This window comes from Tamandua tetradactyla, chromosome 26, assembly GCF_023851605.1.
Source record: "Tamandua tetradactyla isolate mTamTet1 chromosome 26, mTamTet1.pri, whole genome shotgun sequence".
Classification (NCBI taxonomy): domain Eukaryota; kingdom Metazoa; phylum Chordata; class Mammalia; order Pilosa; family Myrmecophagidae; genus Tamandua; species Tamandua tetradactyla.
Window position 1 is genome coordinate 4,755,476 of NC_135352.1, and position 16,280 is coordinate 4,771,755.

The 16,280-nt window shown below is 35.7% G+C and overlaps 1 protein-coding gene across 8 annotated transcripts in view; it reads left to right on the plus strand.

The window, feature by feature from the left end:
• NSD3 (nuclear receptor binding SET domain protein 3) overlaps positions 1–16,280 on the plus strand; it is a 171,317-nt gene that overhangs the window by 13,130 nt on the left and 141,907 nt on the right. Inside the window, exon 2 of one of the 8 annotated variants that reach the window (XM_077144165.1) lies at positions 15,449–15,553. The exons of the other annotated variants lie outside the window; for them this stretch is intronic. The gene's annotated coding sequence lies outside the window, so the exon portion shown is untranslated. The remainder of the gene's footprint in view (positions 1–15,448; positions 15,554–16,280) is intronic. 8 annotated transcript variants of the gene reach the window in all.

The window sequence follows — 16,280 nt, forward strand, 5'->3', positions numbered from 1 at the left end:
TATATACTTCTTAGTGTAAATATATGAAATAACTGCTGTATCCTACAGAACTTTTGGAAATTAGCATAATTACTAAAGTTTAAATCTAAAGAAAAATAATGTATCCAACAGGAATTTGTGTCTTATCTCACGTTTAATAGATGAAGAAATAGCTCACCTGGTCTAGGGTCACTTTCAGAGAAAGTAACAGCCGATTGTTTGTTTGTTTTATTATTATTATTATTATTTTACTCACTTATTCTTTTTTAAATTAATTTATTAATTAAAAAATAAGAAACTAAATAAAATAACATCCATAATCAGTAATTCACAATATCATCACCTAGTTGCATATTCATCATTTCTTAGAACATTTGCATTAATTCAGAAGAAGAAACAAAAAGACAATAGAAAAAGAAATAAAATGAACACAGGAAAGAAAAAAACAAACAAACAAAAAGATTATACCTACAAACCCCTTACCCATTGCCTTCATTGATCACTAGCATTCAAACTAAATTTATTTTAACATTTGTTCCCCCTGTTATTTATTTTTATTCCATATGTTCTACTCGTCTGTTGACAAGGTAGATAAAAGGAGTAACAGCCGATTGTTAACAACTGAACTGTGTCTTTGCATGGTGGAGACAACTCAGTTGGTAGGAGGTTTGTGCTGGTACGAGTATGAACATGAATTTAACTTTCTCATCTAAATCTACTTCCACCGTGCTTCTAACCACTTCACGATGGCCATAGTATCACTGAAGCTTAGTGTCCCGATTAAGCAAATCGGTTATAACGTAAAGTTTGAACATACAGTGTGATGTTCTTAATGTTCTAACTTTTATTGCTCATTGTAAAAACTAAATGTTGGAAACAGTTGAACCTAAGATACTAAGTGATAAACCTGATGAATCAAACGAAACTGGTCTTTATAGGAAAGGTAAACTTAGTAAATTATTATTTTAAACATTATGATTAATTGCTTAGTATTTCTAAAACTACACATGCATTCTTTTTGCCTCCCGGTAGGGGAATGGAAAATACAAGGTAGAAGAAAATAAAATTTGAGCATTTGCATAATTTTAACACAAACTTTAGGCACCATTTTCCCTTTACTATAATTTAAAAGCTTGTTGGGTAAAGAAGTAGGAAAATATGTGGCTGAACTTGTTAGTTTACTAGATTTCACAGTGACTGGAACAAGATGACTGATGAAAGTTATGAGTTCTTAGTTTGTAATTTTCAGTGTGAGCCAGCCAGTACCCTTGCTGGGATTGGAAAAATAATTTAATGTAAATTTCCTATATTTGGTTAAACCATGCCTGTTTTTGCTGGGTGTGATCAAGAACAGAGTGAAGGCGGTTGAGGTTAAATCAAATAGATAAAGGAAACGGTGTTTTACTAGTAAGTTTTGTATTGTTTGAAGGCAGTTCAATAGTGTGTGGTTTAGTCAGGAAAAAATAAGAACTACAAAGCAACCTAAAATATTGTGTAATTTAATGAAGTCCTAGTCAAATGAAAACTGTGAGTTTAATGACATAGTTTATGGTTAAATGAAATAAGATATAGTCTTTGTACTTTATGTTCTGTCCTATGCAAGTTACTTCTTAATACATAATAGTTGAATGTCTCTGGCTATCATCCTTCTCTTAACACATTTTTAAAAAACTTTTACTTTTGAAATAGTTTCAAATTTATAGGACAGTTGCAAAAGTAATACAAACTCTATACAGAGAACTCCAACTTAACACATTTTTAATGGAAAATTTAAGTGTTTCAAAAAACATTTAGGGTGGTCACACTAAGGTTAAACATACTGTGGAATAGATACGGCTTTACTTTTGACAACAGTTTCATTCCATATAAACTCAGAAAAATAAAAAAATTAAAATTAGAAGAAAATGTACAGCTTTTCTAACACACATTGAATACTTTGAGAATTTTGCAGAGAAAAATATGCTGGCCATGCTGACTTTATAAGATACTTATATAGATAAGTATTGGTTGTGAATTTCATGTAATTGTTTGATATTACAAATTATGGATGTACTTAAATATTCAGTATGGAAGGTAATTTTTTTCTTTCTTTTTTTAACTGAGAAATCTTCACACACTTACATTTTATACATTGTGTACAATCAGTGGCTCACAAAGTTATCACATGTTGTGTATTCATCACCATGATCATTTTTTAGAACATTTGCATCACTCCAGAAAAAGAAATAAAAAGAAAAAGCTCATACATACCCCTTACCTTTCCTCTCATTAACCACTAGTGTTTACATCTACCCACTTTATTTTACCCTTTGTCCCCCCTAATATTTGTTTTAATCCATATTTTTTACTCATCTGTCCATACCCTGAATATAAGGAACATCAGACACAAGGTTTCACAATCACACAGTTACATTGTAAACATTTTATCTTTATGTAATTGTCTTTAAGAATCAAAGCTACTGAAATACAGCTCAGGATTCAGATACTTCCCTAGCCACTCCAATATACCATAAACTAAAAAGGGATATCTGTATGATGCATAAGAGTAACCTCCAGGATAACCTCTCGACTCTAAAATCTCTCAGCCACTGAAATTTTATTTTGTCTCATTATCCTCTTCCTCCTTTTGGTCAAGAAGGCTTTTTCTCAATCTCTTGATGCCGGGTCCCAGCTTATCCCAGGCTTTCAGCCCCACATTACCAGGGAGACTTACACCCCTGGGAGTCATGTCCCACGTAGGAGGGAGGGCAGTGAGTTCACAGCTGAGTTGGCTTAGAGAGAGAGGCCACATCTGAGCAACCAAAGAGGTTCTCTTGGGTGACTCTTAGGCCTAATTTTTTTTTAAATACCAAAAAACACCAAATGCAAACATTCTTAACTTTTGATCATTCCATTCTACATATATAATCAGTAATTCACAATATCATCACATAATTGCATATTCATCATCATGATCACTTCTTGGAATATTTACATCTATGCAGAAAAAGAAATAAAAAGAAAACAGAAAAAAATTCATATATACTATACCCCTTACCTCTCCCTTTCATTGATCACTAGCATTTCAAACTTAATTTATCTTAACATTTGTTCCCCCTATCATTTATTTTTATTCCATATATGTTCTGCTCGTCTGTTAACAAGGTAGATAAAAGGAGCATCAGACACAAGGTTTTCACAATCACACAGTTACACTGTGAAAGCTATATCATTATACAATCATCAAGAAACAGCTCTACATTTTCAGGCAGTTCCCTCCAGCCTCTCCATTACATCTTGAATAACAAGGTGATATCTACTTAATGCGAAAGAATAACCTCCAGGGTAAGCTCTGGACTCTGTTTGGAATCTCTCAACCATTGACACTTTGTGTCATTTCACTCTTCCCCCTTTTGGTCGAGAAGTTTTCTCAATCCCTTAATGCTGAGTCTCAGCTCATTCTAGGGTTTTTCTTAGTCCCTTGATGCTGAGTCTCAGCTTATTCTAGGATTTCTGTCCCACTTTGCCAGGAAGACCCACAGCCCTGGGAGTCATGTCCCACATAGACAGGAGGAGGGTGGTGAGTTTGCTTGTTGTGTTGGCTGGAGAGAGAGTCCACATCTGAGCAAGAAAAGAGGCTCTCTTGGGGGTGACTCTTAGGCCTAATTTTAAGTAGGCTTGACCTATCCTTTGTTCTCCATTACATCTTGACTAACAAGGTGATATCTATTTAATGCGTAAGAATAACCTCCAGGATAACCTCTCGACTCTGTTTGGAATCTCTCAGCCATTGACACTTTATTTTGTCTCATTTCACTCTTTCTCCTTTTGGTCAAGAAGTTTTTCTCAATCCCCTGATGCTGAGTCTTAGTTCATTCTAGGGTTTTTCTCAGTCCCTTTATGCTGAGTCTCAGCTCATGCTAGGATTTCTGTCCCACGTTGCCAGGAAGGTCCACATTCCTGGGAGTCGTGTCCTACATAGACAGGGGGAGGGTGGTGAGTTTGCTTGTTGTGTTGGCTGGGAGAGATATGTCACATCTGAGCAACAAAAGAGGTTCTCTTGGGGGTGCCTCTTAGCCCTAATTTTAAGTAGGCCTATCCACAAGGACAACCAAAGCTATAGGCTGAGCCCCCAGTCTTGGGGTTTGTTCATATGAAACATAACCCCACAAAGGATAGTCAAAATATAAATTTTGTACTAAATAAACATTTTTTGTCTTAGGCCTAATTTTAAGTAGGCTTAACCTATCCTTTGCAAGAATAAATTTCATAGGGGCAGACCCCAAGATTGAGGGCTCTGCTTATTGATTTGATTATCCCCACTGCTTGCAAGAATATCAAAATTTCCAAATGGGGAAGTTGAATATTTCTTCCTTTCTCCCCATTCCCCCAAGGGAACTTTGCAAATACTTCTGTATTCACTGTCCAAATCACTCTGGGATTTATTGGGGCATCACACTAACCTCGACAAATCAACAAGATCTCACACCCTATTCAAGATTCTACATACTTAGGGTGTTCAACTAAACTGACCATACAAGTTAAATTAGGAAATAGAAATTTTGAACCAAATAGGCAACTCTCCCTTTAGTCTTACACAGAAGTTGAAGTTTTAAAATATGAACAGTTTCATCCTTTACCCAGTCTTCTGATATACCTTGGGCCTGTTCAGATCAGCTTCATTCATATCTCTATTCAATGTCTGATCACTTTTTCGACTTATTAAACAGTTCCTGTATGGAGTACTGCTGACTTTCATAGCTTCAGAGCTCTAACTCTGTGTCTCAGGTGTTACATAAATACCCAAAGTTTCTGAGCAAGACCATGTTATATACAAACCGCTCGGTATCTCAGAGTTTAGAATTAACAGTTGTAAATACCCAAATTTCTGAGCAAGACCATGTTATATACAAACAGCTCGATATCTCAGAATTTAGAATTAACAGTTGTATCACCTGAATATATGTGACTGCTGTAAGAGCTTATAATCTAGGACCCTTTTACAATAAGCCCCAACCTGATATCCCATGCTCTGGGCTTTAGTTCACTGAGTATTTGTATTATAGTTAGTCCATATGATTGAGGCATGATAATATCTGTCTTTTTGTTCCTGACATTTCATTCAACTTACAGCTGTTAATGATCATTCATCTAGTTGCATGCTTCACAATTTCATTCCTTCTTGAGGCCACTCAGTAGTCCATTGTATGTATACACCGTAGTTCCCCTTTTCATTTCTCAGTTGCTATACACTTAGGCCACATCTGTTCATGTGGATAGGGAACACTGTCACCAGAAGCACCAGTATGCAAATGTCTGCATCCCCAGACTCAGTTCTTCCAATTATATACTGAGTAGCTGGTTTCAGGATCATATAGTAAACGCACCCCTAGCCTCCTATGGCACCCCCACACTGCCCTCCAAGGGGCTGTACCTCTAATTTCCCTACCAACAGTGAATAGGTACATCTCTTTCTCTGCATTTTCTCTAGCACTTGTTTCTCTCTGTTCATTTTTTTCTCTGTTCATTTTTATATAGTTTTATTCACACATCATACAATCTGGCCTAAGTGTATAGCCATGCCTTTGCCACCTTACGCCATCTGAAGACATTTCCTTTTCTTCCACAAAGAATCCATACCCCTTTCCCAATCCCCTTGCCTGTTGACATTTAGTTTGGGTATAATGCCCTTGTTACATTCAGTGAAAACATTACAGTGTTACTGTTGACTATAGACCCTCGCTTACATTGATTGTATTTTTCTCATATACCATCTCTTTTCAACACCCTGCAATACTGACATTCATTTGTTCTTCCTCATGCAAAAACATTTTTTAATTTGTACATTTAATCACCATTATGTCCACTCTAGGCATTCCTACGTTATACCACTTCAGTATTTATCTTCTATCTTTCCTTCTGTTTCATATATTCCCCAGCCCTTCTCCCTCAATCACACTCACATTTTGCTTCATTCAGTGTACTTACGTTATTATGCTACAATCAGGAAGTGTGCTATCCATTTCTGAAGTTTTACAGTCAGTCCTGTTGTACAGTCTATTGGAAGGTAATTTTTGAAATCACATATATATATATATATATATACACACACACATATGTTCGTGTCAGAATGAAAATCCAAGCCATGCATTTATATGTTGATAACTAGGAGGAATTACAGCCCATTTCACCATTTTCAGGGTAATTTCTGATATCCAAATCTACTGATTTAACTCCCCATATAGAATATATAATAAATGAAAGTCCAGAGATGATGTATCTCTTCAAAGTTCATGTAGCTAACTTAGAAGTTGAATCAGAACTTAAATTCAAGTCCTGTGATTGTCAGAATACATGCTTCTGCTTTGTGGACATTTTACTTGCCCCTGGACTTATCTGAGTTTGGCCTATTCTAGCATACAGATCTGTTTGCTAAACTGTCCCTCATATGTGACTTTCTAGTATGTGACTTCTCTCTTTCTAACATCGTAGTATCATTCACCAATTTCTTTTAAAAGTTTATGATTAGAACCTTTAATAAGGAGTGAGATCTTGTGTGTTTGTATTGCTTAGTGTGATGCCCCAATACATCTGAGAGTAATTTGGAAAGAGAATAAAAAAAGTAGTCGCAAAGTCCCCGTGAAGGACTGGGGGAAACATAGAGCTATTAAACTTTCCTATCTGAAATTCCTGATATTCTCGCAAACACTGGGGACGACCAGTTTAATAGGCTGAGTCCTTGATCTTGGAGCTTGCCCTGGTGAAACTTATTCCTGCAAAGAAGAAGCTAAGCCTATTTATAATTATGCTTGGGAGTCACCCCCAGAGAACCCCTTTTATTGTTGCTCAGATGTGGCCTCTCTAAGCGAACTCTGCAAATGAACTCACTGCCCTCTTTCTGTACAGGACATGACTCCCGGGGATGAGCCTTGGCCCTGGCATCGAAGGATTGAGAAAGCCTTCTTGACTAAAAGGGGGAAGAGAAATAAACAAAATAGAGTTTCAGTGGTTGAGAGATTTCAAAGTTGAAAGGTCATTGTGGAGGTTATTTTTATGTATTATATAGATATTTCTTTTTAGTTTTTAGTGTATTAGAGTAGCTAGAAGGAAATATCTGTTGAACTCTAACCCAATAGCCTTGATTTTTGAAGATGATTGTATAACTATGTAACTTTTACAGTGTGTCTGTATGATTGTGAAAACCTTGGACTGACACTCCCTTTATCCAGTGTACAGACAGATGAGTCAAAACTAAGGACAAAAAAATAAATAAGTACTTTGGGGGTGGGGGTAAGGGGTATGATGTTTTGAGTGTTATTATTATTTTTTAATCTTTTTATTTTTATTTTTTGGAGTAATGAAAATGTTAAAAAATTTGTGGTGATGAAAGCACAAGTATATGATAATACCGTGATTGTGTACTTTGGATGATTATATGGTACGTGAATATATCCCAATAAAATTACATAATAAAAAGAAGATTTGTTTTAAAACGCAAATGGCCTAACATTGGGCTTTGCTTTTCGCCTTTCCATCTCTGTCTTTGTGAGAGTGGCCCTCATGTTTTCTCACGTGTTCCTAATAAATTTCTCTCTGCTTACCCTTAAAAAGAAAAAGTTAGATACAGAATGTATTTAAGATTTTGTTGTTTTGTTTAGGTAAAATTTGAGAGATAATTTAGATCAGCACTGTCCAGTATAACTTTTTGTAATAATGGAAATGTTGTGTAGCAGCGCTGTCCAATATGGTAGTCACTAACCACATATGGCTATTGAACACCTGAAATGTGGCAAATATAACTGAGTAATTTAATTTTTAATTTTATTTAATTTTAATTTATTTAAATTTAAATAGCCGCATATGGCTAGCACAAATCTAGATATTCGTAGTGAAATGAAAGAATTAAATAGAGATGAACATGGTTGCATATTCTTTGCTCTACTGATAACTTATTTATGTATTTGGGTTTTTAAAGTCTCATTTTTCCAAAATGCTCACTATCATAAATAGTGACCAAATCTTTAGGAGACAACTTAACAGTAATAGTTATTTGAAAACTAGAGTATTTTTTACGGTTCTTTGAATTGATGGAGTTCCAACAAAATGACTTAAATACAAAATGTAATGCCTTTATTTCAGTAGTTTTTGGACTAGTTATAGTTAAGTAATATTTAAGGCTTAAATTTTATATGCAAGGACTCTTTGACTAAACTTTTGTTTAAATCTGCTTACTATAGCCATACCATTGAAGCCTCTGGAACAGAGCGAACTTGAAGGGAAATCACCTCTTCACTTGTGTTCCTCCAACCTCTCTGTGTAACTGATTCCTGGTTTTGATTACATTAGTACTGTTTATAACAGTCTAGCCTCTAGTCACTATATTATTTTGCTGTTTATGGTAGCTTAACACTGTCTGAAATTTTCTTGTTAATTAAGGTTTTCACGAGACCAGAATTTTGTTTTTTTGATTTTCCCAGGGCCCAGAATAAGATGTGGTACATGGTTGGTGTTCAGTAATAAACCATGTCAGCAACAAAACCCAAAAAAGCACTCTACTAAGAATAAGATGTATATCTGAAAGAGCACAGCTCATGAGATCTTTGTGAATAAGCAAGGTGAAATTCAGCTTTCTTTTGATTGTCTTGGAGATGTTAGTGTGGGTAATTGAAGCCAGTTAGTTTAGAATGATTGTATATAGAAAAGTTTGTCTGGGAGCTCTTATTTTAAAATAAAGTAAACTTTTGTCCAAATATACACATATGCACTAAATAAATTCTGTCCACATAAAACATCATAGAGTTGATAAAATGAAAAAAAAAGTGGGAAACTATTTCCATAGTCAGGTTTTGAGTAGTCAGCCACATTTTATTTTTAATATTTTATTGGAAGCAGCATAAAAACATTCTTGACATGGTTACAATCAGTGGCTCACAACATCATCACATAGTTGTGTATTCATCACTGTGATCATTTTTTTGAGCATTTGCATCACTCCAGCAAAAGAAAGAAAAAAGAAGAAAAAAAAAAACCTCATACATGCCATGCCCCTTACCCCTCCCTCTCATAGACTCCAGAACATAGAAAGCAGCCGTAGTATTTCAATCTACTCAATTTATTTTAACCTTTGTTCCCCCTATTATTTGTTAATTTTTTTATCCATATTTTTTTCACATCTGTCCATACCATACATAAAGCACAAGGTTTTCACAATCACACAGTCACATTGCAAAAGAAAGCTATATACAGTCCTCTTCAAGAAACATGGCTCCTGGAACACAGCTCTACAGTTTCAGGTACTTCCCTCTAGCCACTCTAATACACCATAAATTAAAAAAGGGATATCAATATAACGTGTAAGAATAACCTCCAGGATAACCTCTCAACTCTGTTTGACATCTCTCAGCCACTGAAACCTTGTCTCATTTCTCTCTTCCCTCTTTTGGTTGAGAAGGTTTGCTCAATTCCTTGATGTCAAGTCCCAGCTCATCCCAGGATTTGTCACATGTGCAGATACAGACAATTTGACTGACATAAGCCGTATTTGGCTAATACTGGTTTGAGTTATTTGTGGATTGTTGGATGTAAATTTTCTCTTAGAGTAAATTAGGTGATTTAATTTCTGATTTCTGATTGCCAACATGATAAGTATGGAAAGGATTTTTGTTTTTACTCATCTGTTTCCATACGTATTCTTAAATAGTTAAATAGTATTTTAGGATGTGAATTATAGCCTTTTTATTTAGGAAGTTCACACCTTTATGAAATAAATTTTCGTATAGAGATGATTAATTAGGAGAAATATTGGTTTAATATAGTTCTTTGGAAAAGAAATGAAAGGCTTTTCCTTTTTTTTTTAACTGTAGCTGTTATATGTTGAACAGATTTTAAAAAATTAACAGACTTTTAAAAATTATTATAGTATTGTCATTACTACTACAAGTTTTCTTTCCCCTAGATATTTTTGCAGAAATAAGCCACAAAATCCATTGTGTGACCCAGAGATTTTGGTTGTCAGAAATTCTTAAACACAAATTTAAGAATCTTGGTAATAAAAGACCCATATATATTATTGTGTTGTGTATGGTAATGACTTTACTGTCATTTCATTTTTTACATCAGATGTAAGACTGCAATGAAAGTAGACTCCAGAGCATAGAAAGCAGCCGTGGCTGTGCCAACAAAACAAGAAGAAATAATTTCCATTTATTTTACATGTGTAAAAGGTGACAACAACAGCAATACCCTACCAGTAATTAAAATCTAATGGCTTTTCCTGACTGTCCAGAGATAAATTATAGGTCACGTTAGCATATTTGTTGCCAGAGATAGGACTGCTTGTGTTACGGTTGAATAAGACTTCTAAGTGGTAATTTCTAATTTAGGTACCCCAAATTTTAGATTTAACGAATCTAAGGAAATTCCCTCTCTTCCTCTGTTATAGGGATGTTAGTGAAACTAAAGAAGACAAAGTATTTAGAAATGCTTTCAGAAACACTTCCATATTAGTTTTTGTTGCTGCTATAACAAATTACCACAAAATTAGTGGCTTAAAACAGCACAGATATAGTCTCTGATTTCTGGAGTTCGCAAGTCTGATGCAGGTTTCAATAGGCTAAAATCAAGGTATTAGCAAGCTGTGTTCCTTTTGAAAGTCTTGGGGGAGAATCTGTTTTCCTAGCCTTTTCCAACTTCTAGAAGTTTTCTGCATCCTTGGCTTATAGCCCCATTTCATCATCTTCAAAGCCAGCAGATAGCATCTTAAAATCTCTCTCTGACTCTGACCTTCCTGCCTCCCTTTTTCACGTATAAGGAAGTGTGTGATTGCAGTGGCCTACCTAGAGAAACCTCAATATTCTTAATTTAATTAAATCTATAAAGTCCTTTTTGCTGTCTGAGCTAACAGACTCACAGGTTCTGGGGATTGTGTGGACATCTTTGGAGGGGGCATTATTTTGTCTACCACAGACTGTACATATTGAAGATGCTGCTTGTTCGTTGAAGTGATAGGGATGTTTTCCAAAGCAGTAAGCATTGCCCATTTTGAAACAATACAGATGTTATAGAAAAAATGGTTCAGTGGTCGGTAACAGTGTAACATGTGGCAAAGAGTGCAGGTCACAGAACAGGACTGCTTGGGTTTGAATGCTGGCTATTGTCATCTACTATATGTGCAACCTTGGATAGGCCTCCCAGTCTCTCTTGGCTTCAGTTTCCACATCTGTGGAAAATGGAGATATTAGTCCCACCTTATAGGGGAGGAGAGGAATTAATGTAAATTTTTTTTTTTTTAGGATTAAATGAAACGATACTGCCAAAGCACTTTGAATGTCACATTCTAAGTGCTCAATAAATGATATTTTACTTGAAACAGCCTTAATATAGTTTTCATTTGTAATTTTATAGAGATATATTCTTATATAGATTAAAATCTGGATCTAATCTTAGTTATAGTTTTTATTTTGTTTAACATTTTGAATACTCAAAAAATATTTCATATTCAGGGACACCTGCATATTAGTCATAAAAAGGATATAAGCTGGATCAATATGAATATTTTATAGTTTATAGTTAATGTTCTTCTTTTAGAAAAATCTTATTTAAAAAATTACATGTTCATTATAGAATCTATAGAGAAGGAAAAGGTAAAGTGAAAAGAGAACAAAATGTAATCGTTTATATTTAGTGAACATTCTTCTAGTAGAGTGATTTTCAATTGAGAGTGATTTTGCCCTCTAGGGGACATTTAGCAATGTCTAGGAGCATTCTTTTTTTTTTTTTTTTTTTTTTGCAGTTTTGTTCATGCACCGTACAGTCCATCCAATGTGTACAATCAGTGGCTCTTGGTATAATCACAGAGTTGTGCTTTCAGCACCACAGTCAACTTTAGAACATTCTCATTGCTCCGAAAAGAAAAACCCATGCCCCTTATAGACTCCTGTTATTGACACTTATTACTGGTGTGGTATCTTTGTTACAATTGATGGAAGAATATTACTGTTAACTATAGTCACAGTTTGCAGTAAGTACATTTTTTCCCCATATACCAACCTATTATTAGCATCTTGTAGTAGTAGCATATATTTATTCTAGTTCATGGAAGAACATTCTTATATTTGTACTTTTAATCATCCACAACAGGGTTCACTGTGTTACACAGTCCCATATTTCATCCTCTAGCTTTCCTTCTAGAATAGACATGACCCTAAACTTCCTCTTAGAATCATTTTTGATTGTCATGACTGGTGTTACCGTCATCTAGTGAGTAGAAATCAGAGATGATGCTAAACATCCTACAATGCAGAGGACAGCCTGTACAACAAAGGATTTTCCAGCCCCAAGTCTCTTAGTGCTGAGGATGAGAAAGCTCTTTCTAGGATACAAACTCATTAATAAATGTATTGCCTACTGTATTAGTTTGTTAAGCTGCGGGAAAGCAATATACCAGAAATGGAATGGCTTTTAAAAAAGGAAATTTAACAAATTGCAAGTTTATAGTTCCAAGGTTATGAAAATATCCAAATTTAGGCACCAGCAAAAGGTTACCTTCTCTCAAGAAAGGCTAATGCCCCCCAGAACACTGGGAAGGCACATGGCTGGCATCCGCTGTGGTCTTTGGCTTTTGGACATCTCTATCAGCTGGGAAGGCACATGGCAAAATCTACTAGCTTTTTCTCCTGGCTTCTCAGTTTAATAAGGTTTCCCCGGGGGCATTTTCCTTCTGCATCTCTAAAGATCTCTGGCTTTGTGAGCTCTGTCACTTTTGCTCTCCAAATGCCTGTCTTCAAAATGTCTCTCCTTTTAAAGGACTCCAGGGAACTAATCAAGACCTACCCTGAATGGGTGGAGTCGTGTCTCCTAACTAAAAGATCACACCCAGAATTGGACATGTCACATCTCTGTGGTGATAATCTAATCAAAAGGCCCCCCCCCCCAGTGCTGAATCAAGATTAAAAGAATGGCTTTTCTGGGGTACATAATAGCTTCAAACCGGCACACCTGCCTTGTCCAGTTCTCAGTCATATATTTGGAAAATAGATCACTTACCTCTTAATTAGTGAGTTACATAAAGTCCAGATATCAAAAACCAAATTTAACTTGGTAACTTATATTTGGGTCTTAGAAAATGTTAGTAATTTTAGAGATTAATGTGACATAACAGTTTGATGGGGTTTCCAAAAAAGGTTACACACTGAAATTATCTGCATAATTATATATGCTGAAGTTGAGGTCAGATACTGTGCTGTGGTCTTTGGTTGCGCTTTTTTTTTTCATTGTATGCTGTGTGGTAGGGTCACATTTCATTATTTTTCCATGTGATTATCCCATTATTACAGAACTGTTTGTTGAATTTTTGTTTGTTTTGGGAGATGCATGGACTTGGAATCGAACCCAGGTCTCCTGCATGGCAGGCGAGAATTCTACCACTGAATTACACTTGCCACCCCCTGGCTGAGTTTTTGATAGCCAAAAAATATTTTCTTGTGTCTTCATTATTTGGTTGGAAATTAAAAATTAGTTTAAAAAATAGCAGTTATTATTTCCTTTAGTCTTATCTGCCATCCCTACATTGATTTAGAAGTTTTCTTCATTCATGTATCGTACAAGAGGGTGGAAATACAGCAACAAGCAAGACATAAAAGTACCCAGTACCTTTGTTAGCATTAAAATAGAGTTTTCACCCAATGACTGAAAAAAACACTGCTACACTTTGCTTTGGGAATTAAACATAAGTTCCAGAACTGAACACTTGGCAATTCTCTGAATGCTGAAGTTTCTCTAAGCATAGCATTCTAACGTTTATTTCGTGTTTAGCATGGGTTTCTTATTTGTCTAAAAATGATGCAAAAAAAGGAAAGTCATCTTATTATGAATTCCAGATTCTTATTGTTTATGTTTGACAGTGATAATGTTATGATAGTGTCCCTTTAACCCTGTTTGTAGTGTCTGTAGCTTTTATATGCTGCAACAAAAGATAAAGCTTCACTTTATAATATAACCCACTGTTTGAAAAATATTAGTCATCATATGTTGCCATTAATTTATATATTCCTATAAAATTATTATTAAATTCATGGTAGTAGGGTGATGTGACAGTGGCTCAGTGGCAGAATTCTCGCCTGCCATGCCAGAAATCTGGGTTCGATTCCTGGTGCCTGCCCATGAAAAAAAAAAATTCATGGTAGTGAGAGTCATATTAAATATGGTTCTGTAAATGCTTAAAAGTTTCCTTTTTAAAAAATTCTTATAGTCAGCCTGTGACTCTTTTGAATGATGTGTTTATTTTTTGTATTTCCAATATTGAATAAAATACTTCATATATTTTTCTCTCTCTCTCTTTTTTTTTTTTGATGAGACAATTATTTGCTAAAGTAAAAAAAGATTACCTACAAAACTTCTGAAAAAGTTTGGAAATAATTGGGACAAATACTGTTTTGTTACTTTCCTTAGTGACCCAATTACCTTCTGCTAGTTTGGCTTTGTGTTGGACATATAAATAATCACACTGCAGATTCTTGGGCCCTTTCTTAGACAGGAAAAGGCAAATCTGTACAGTCAGTTCTCATTGCATGCTGCTATAAACAACTGGTGACCTTTCAGTAATATTAGTTATTTAATGGTATTAGGTCATATTAAAACTTTTAAACTATTAATCAGTCTAATTCTGTGACTCCTTCTTGTAGTATTCCCGTCTATCTAGTACTCATTTCTTTGTTGATAATGTGCCTGTCACTGTAGTTGGCTCTGGGGATTCAGAGATCGACTAGTCCCATGTTCTCAGCACAACTAGTCCCATGTTCTCAACATAGACTTCCAGTTTTTCTTTATTCTCTGGCCTCTAAGCTGCTTTTATTGCCCTAAATTATGTGGTTGAGGTATGTCACTGCATAATTAAATACTTGTACTTTGGTTTTATAAAATATCAAGAAAGGCCCTTCTGATAATCTAAATCAACTGAAAGCTGTGATATTAAAAGCCAAGAACACTCTTTACCGAAACTCTTTGGTGGTGGTTTACTATAGGTCTTTGGGAAGAAGTCCCTCTCCCTCACATTCCAGATTAGCACTTGTTTCCTAAAACTGGAAATGCCTGATGTCCCTTGTATCTTCTCCCTGCCCCTGCGGTCCCAGCTTTCAACCCTGAATATTTCCCCTTGTCATCTGTTGACCCCTTTTGCCAGCAGGGACTCTTGTCTTGTTCACCTTTTATCTCTAATGCCCAGGACTTGACATAAAATTGGCACTTAGTATGAGGTGAAGAAATGAATCTTACCAAGAGCAATTCTGAGCCTCAAGTCCAGCACTTTCCTTTTTTTGTTTCTCTCTCTCTGGTAATGTAAGCTAACATCATGGGGACTACATCCCTGTAACTTTAGTAGCCCAATGTCTGGTCAAAAGTAGGTGCTCAGTAAATGTTTGTTTTATTAGGGAAGCCTGTATGGCTTGGGGTGGGGACAACACGGCTGTAACTTTTGGTCTCCTTCCCATTGTAGCAGCAGCAGAATGGGAAGGAAGGAAGAGCTCGCATGAACCTCGGCCCATCCTTGTCTCACCTACAGAGGGCAATTAACAGACAGCAGCTGGTATCCAGAATTAATGTAATAAAGTATTTTACTATTATTTCTTACACAAATGTTTTGAGATATGTTCATTTACACACAAACATCCTTTATGTCAAGATAGCCTTATACAGTGTATTAAGTGCTATAGTAGAAGTGTAGGTAGGATGCTGTGTACTATGTCAGCAGGAGAGAGACTTGACCTGGCTTCAGAGGGTATGTGATTGTACGTGGGGTTGTCTGAAATAGCCTTGTCTACTATTTTAACTCATCTGAGTAGAACCTTAAAAGATGACTAGAAGAGGAGAAAGGAAATTCTACAATTGTGGAGGGCAAGGTGGGAAAGCTGCAACCTTAGAAGAAGAGGCTGGAGAAGTAGGCAGGGGCCAGATCAGGAAGGGCTTTCTGCTTTCAGATTTTATCCTAAGGCATTGGAGAGCCATGGGGAGGTTATTAAATTTGAAAGTTTTTTGTTTTGTTTTGTTTCTACTACCATCAGTACTATGGAGCATGAATTAGAGGTGGGTACAATTGAAAGCAGGAAGAACAGTTGGGAAGCAATTGCTCTAATCCGTATGAGAAAGAATAAGGTAAAGCCAGTGAATTTAGAACCAGGCAGATGTGGAAGAAAGTTGTAGGGTGGAATCTGCTTTGTTTTATGCATTGCAGTTATCTTCTCCCAGGCTATGAATTTGTCTTTTCACTTGTTTGTATTGTTTTTTGGGAAACAGCTCTGTCAATTAATATTGTTGATTTTAGCAATTAT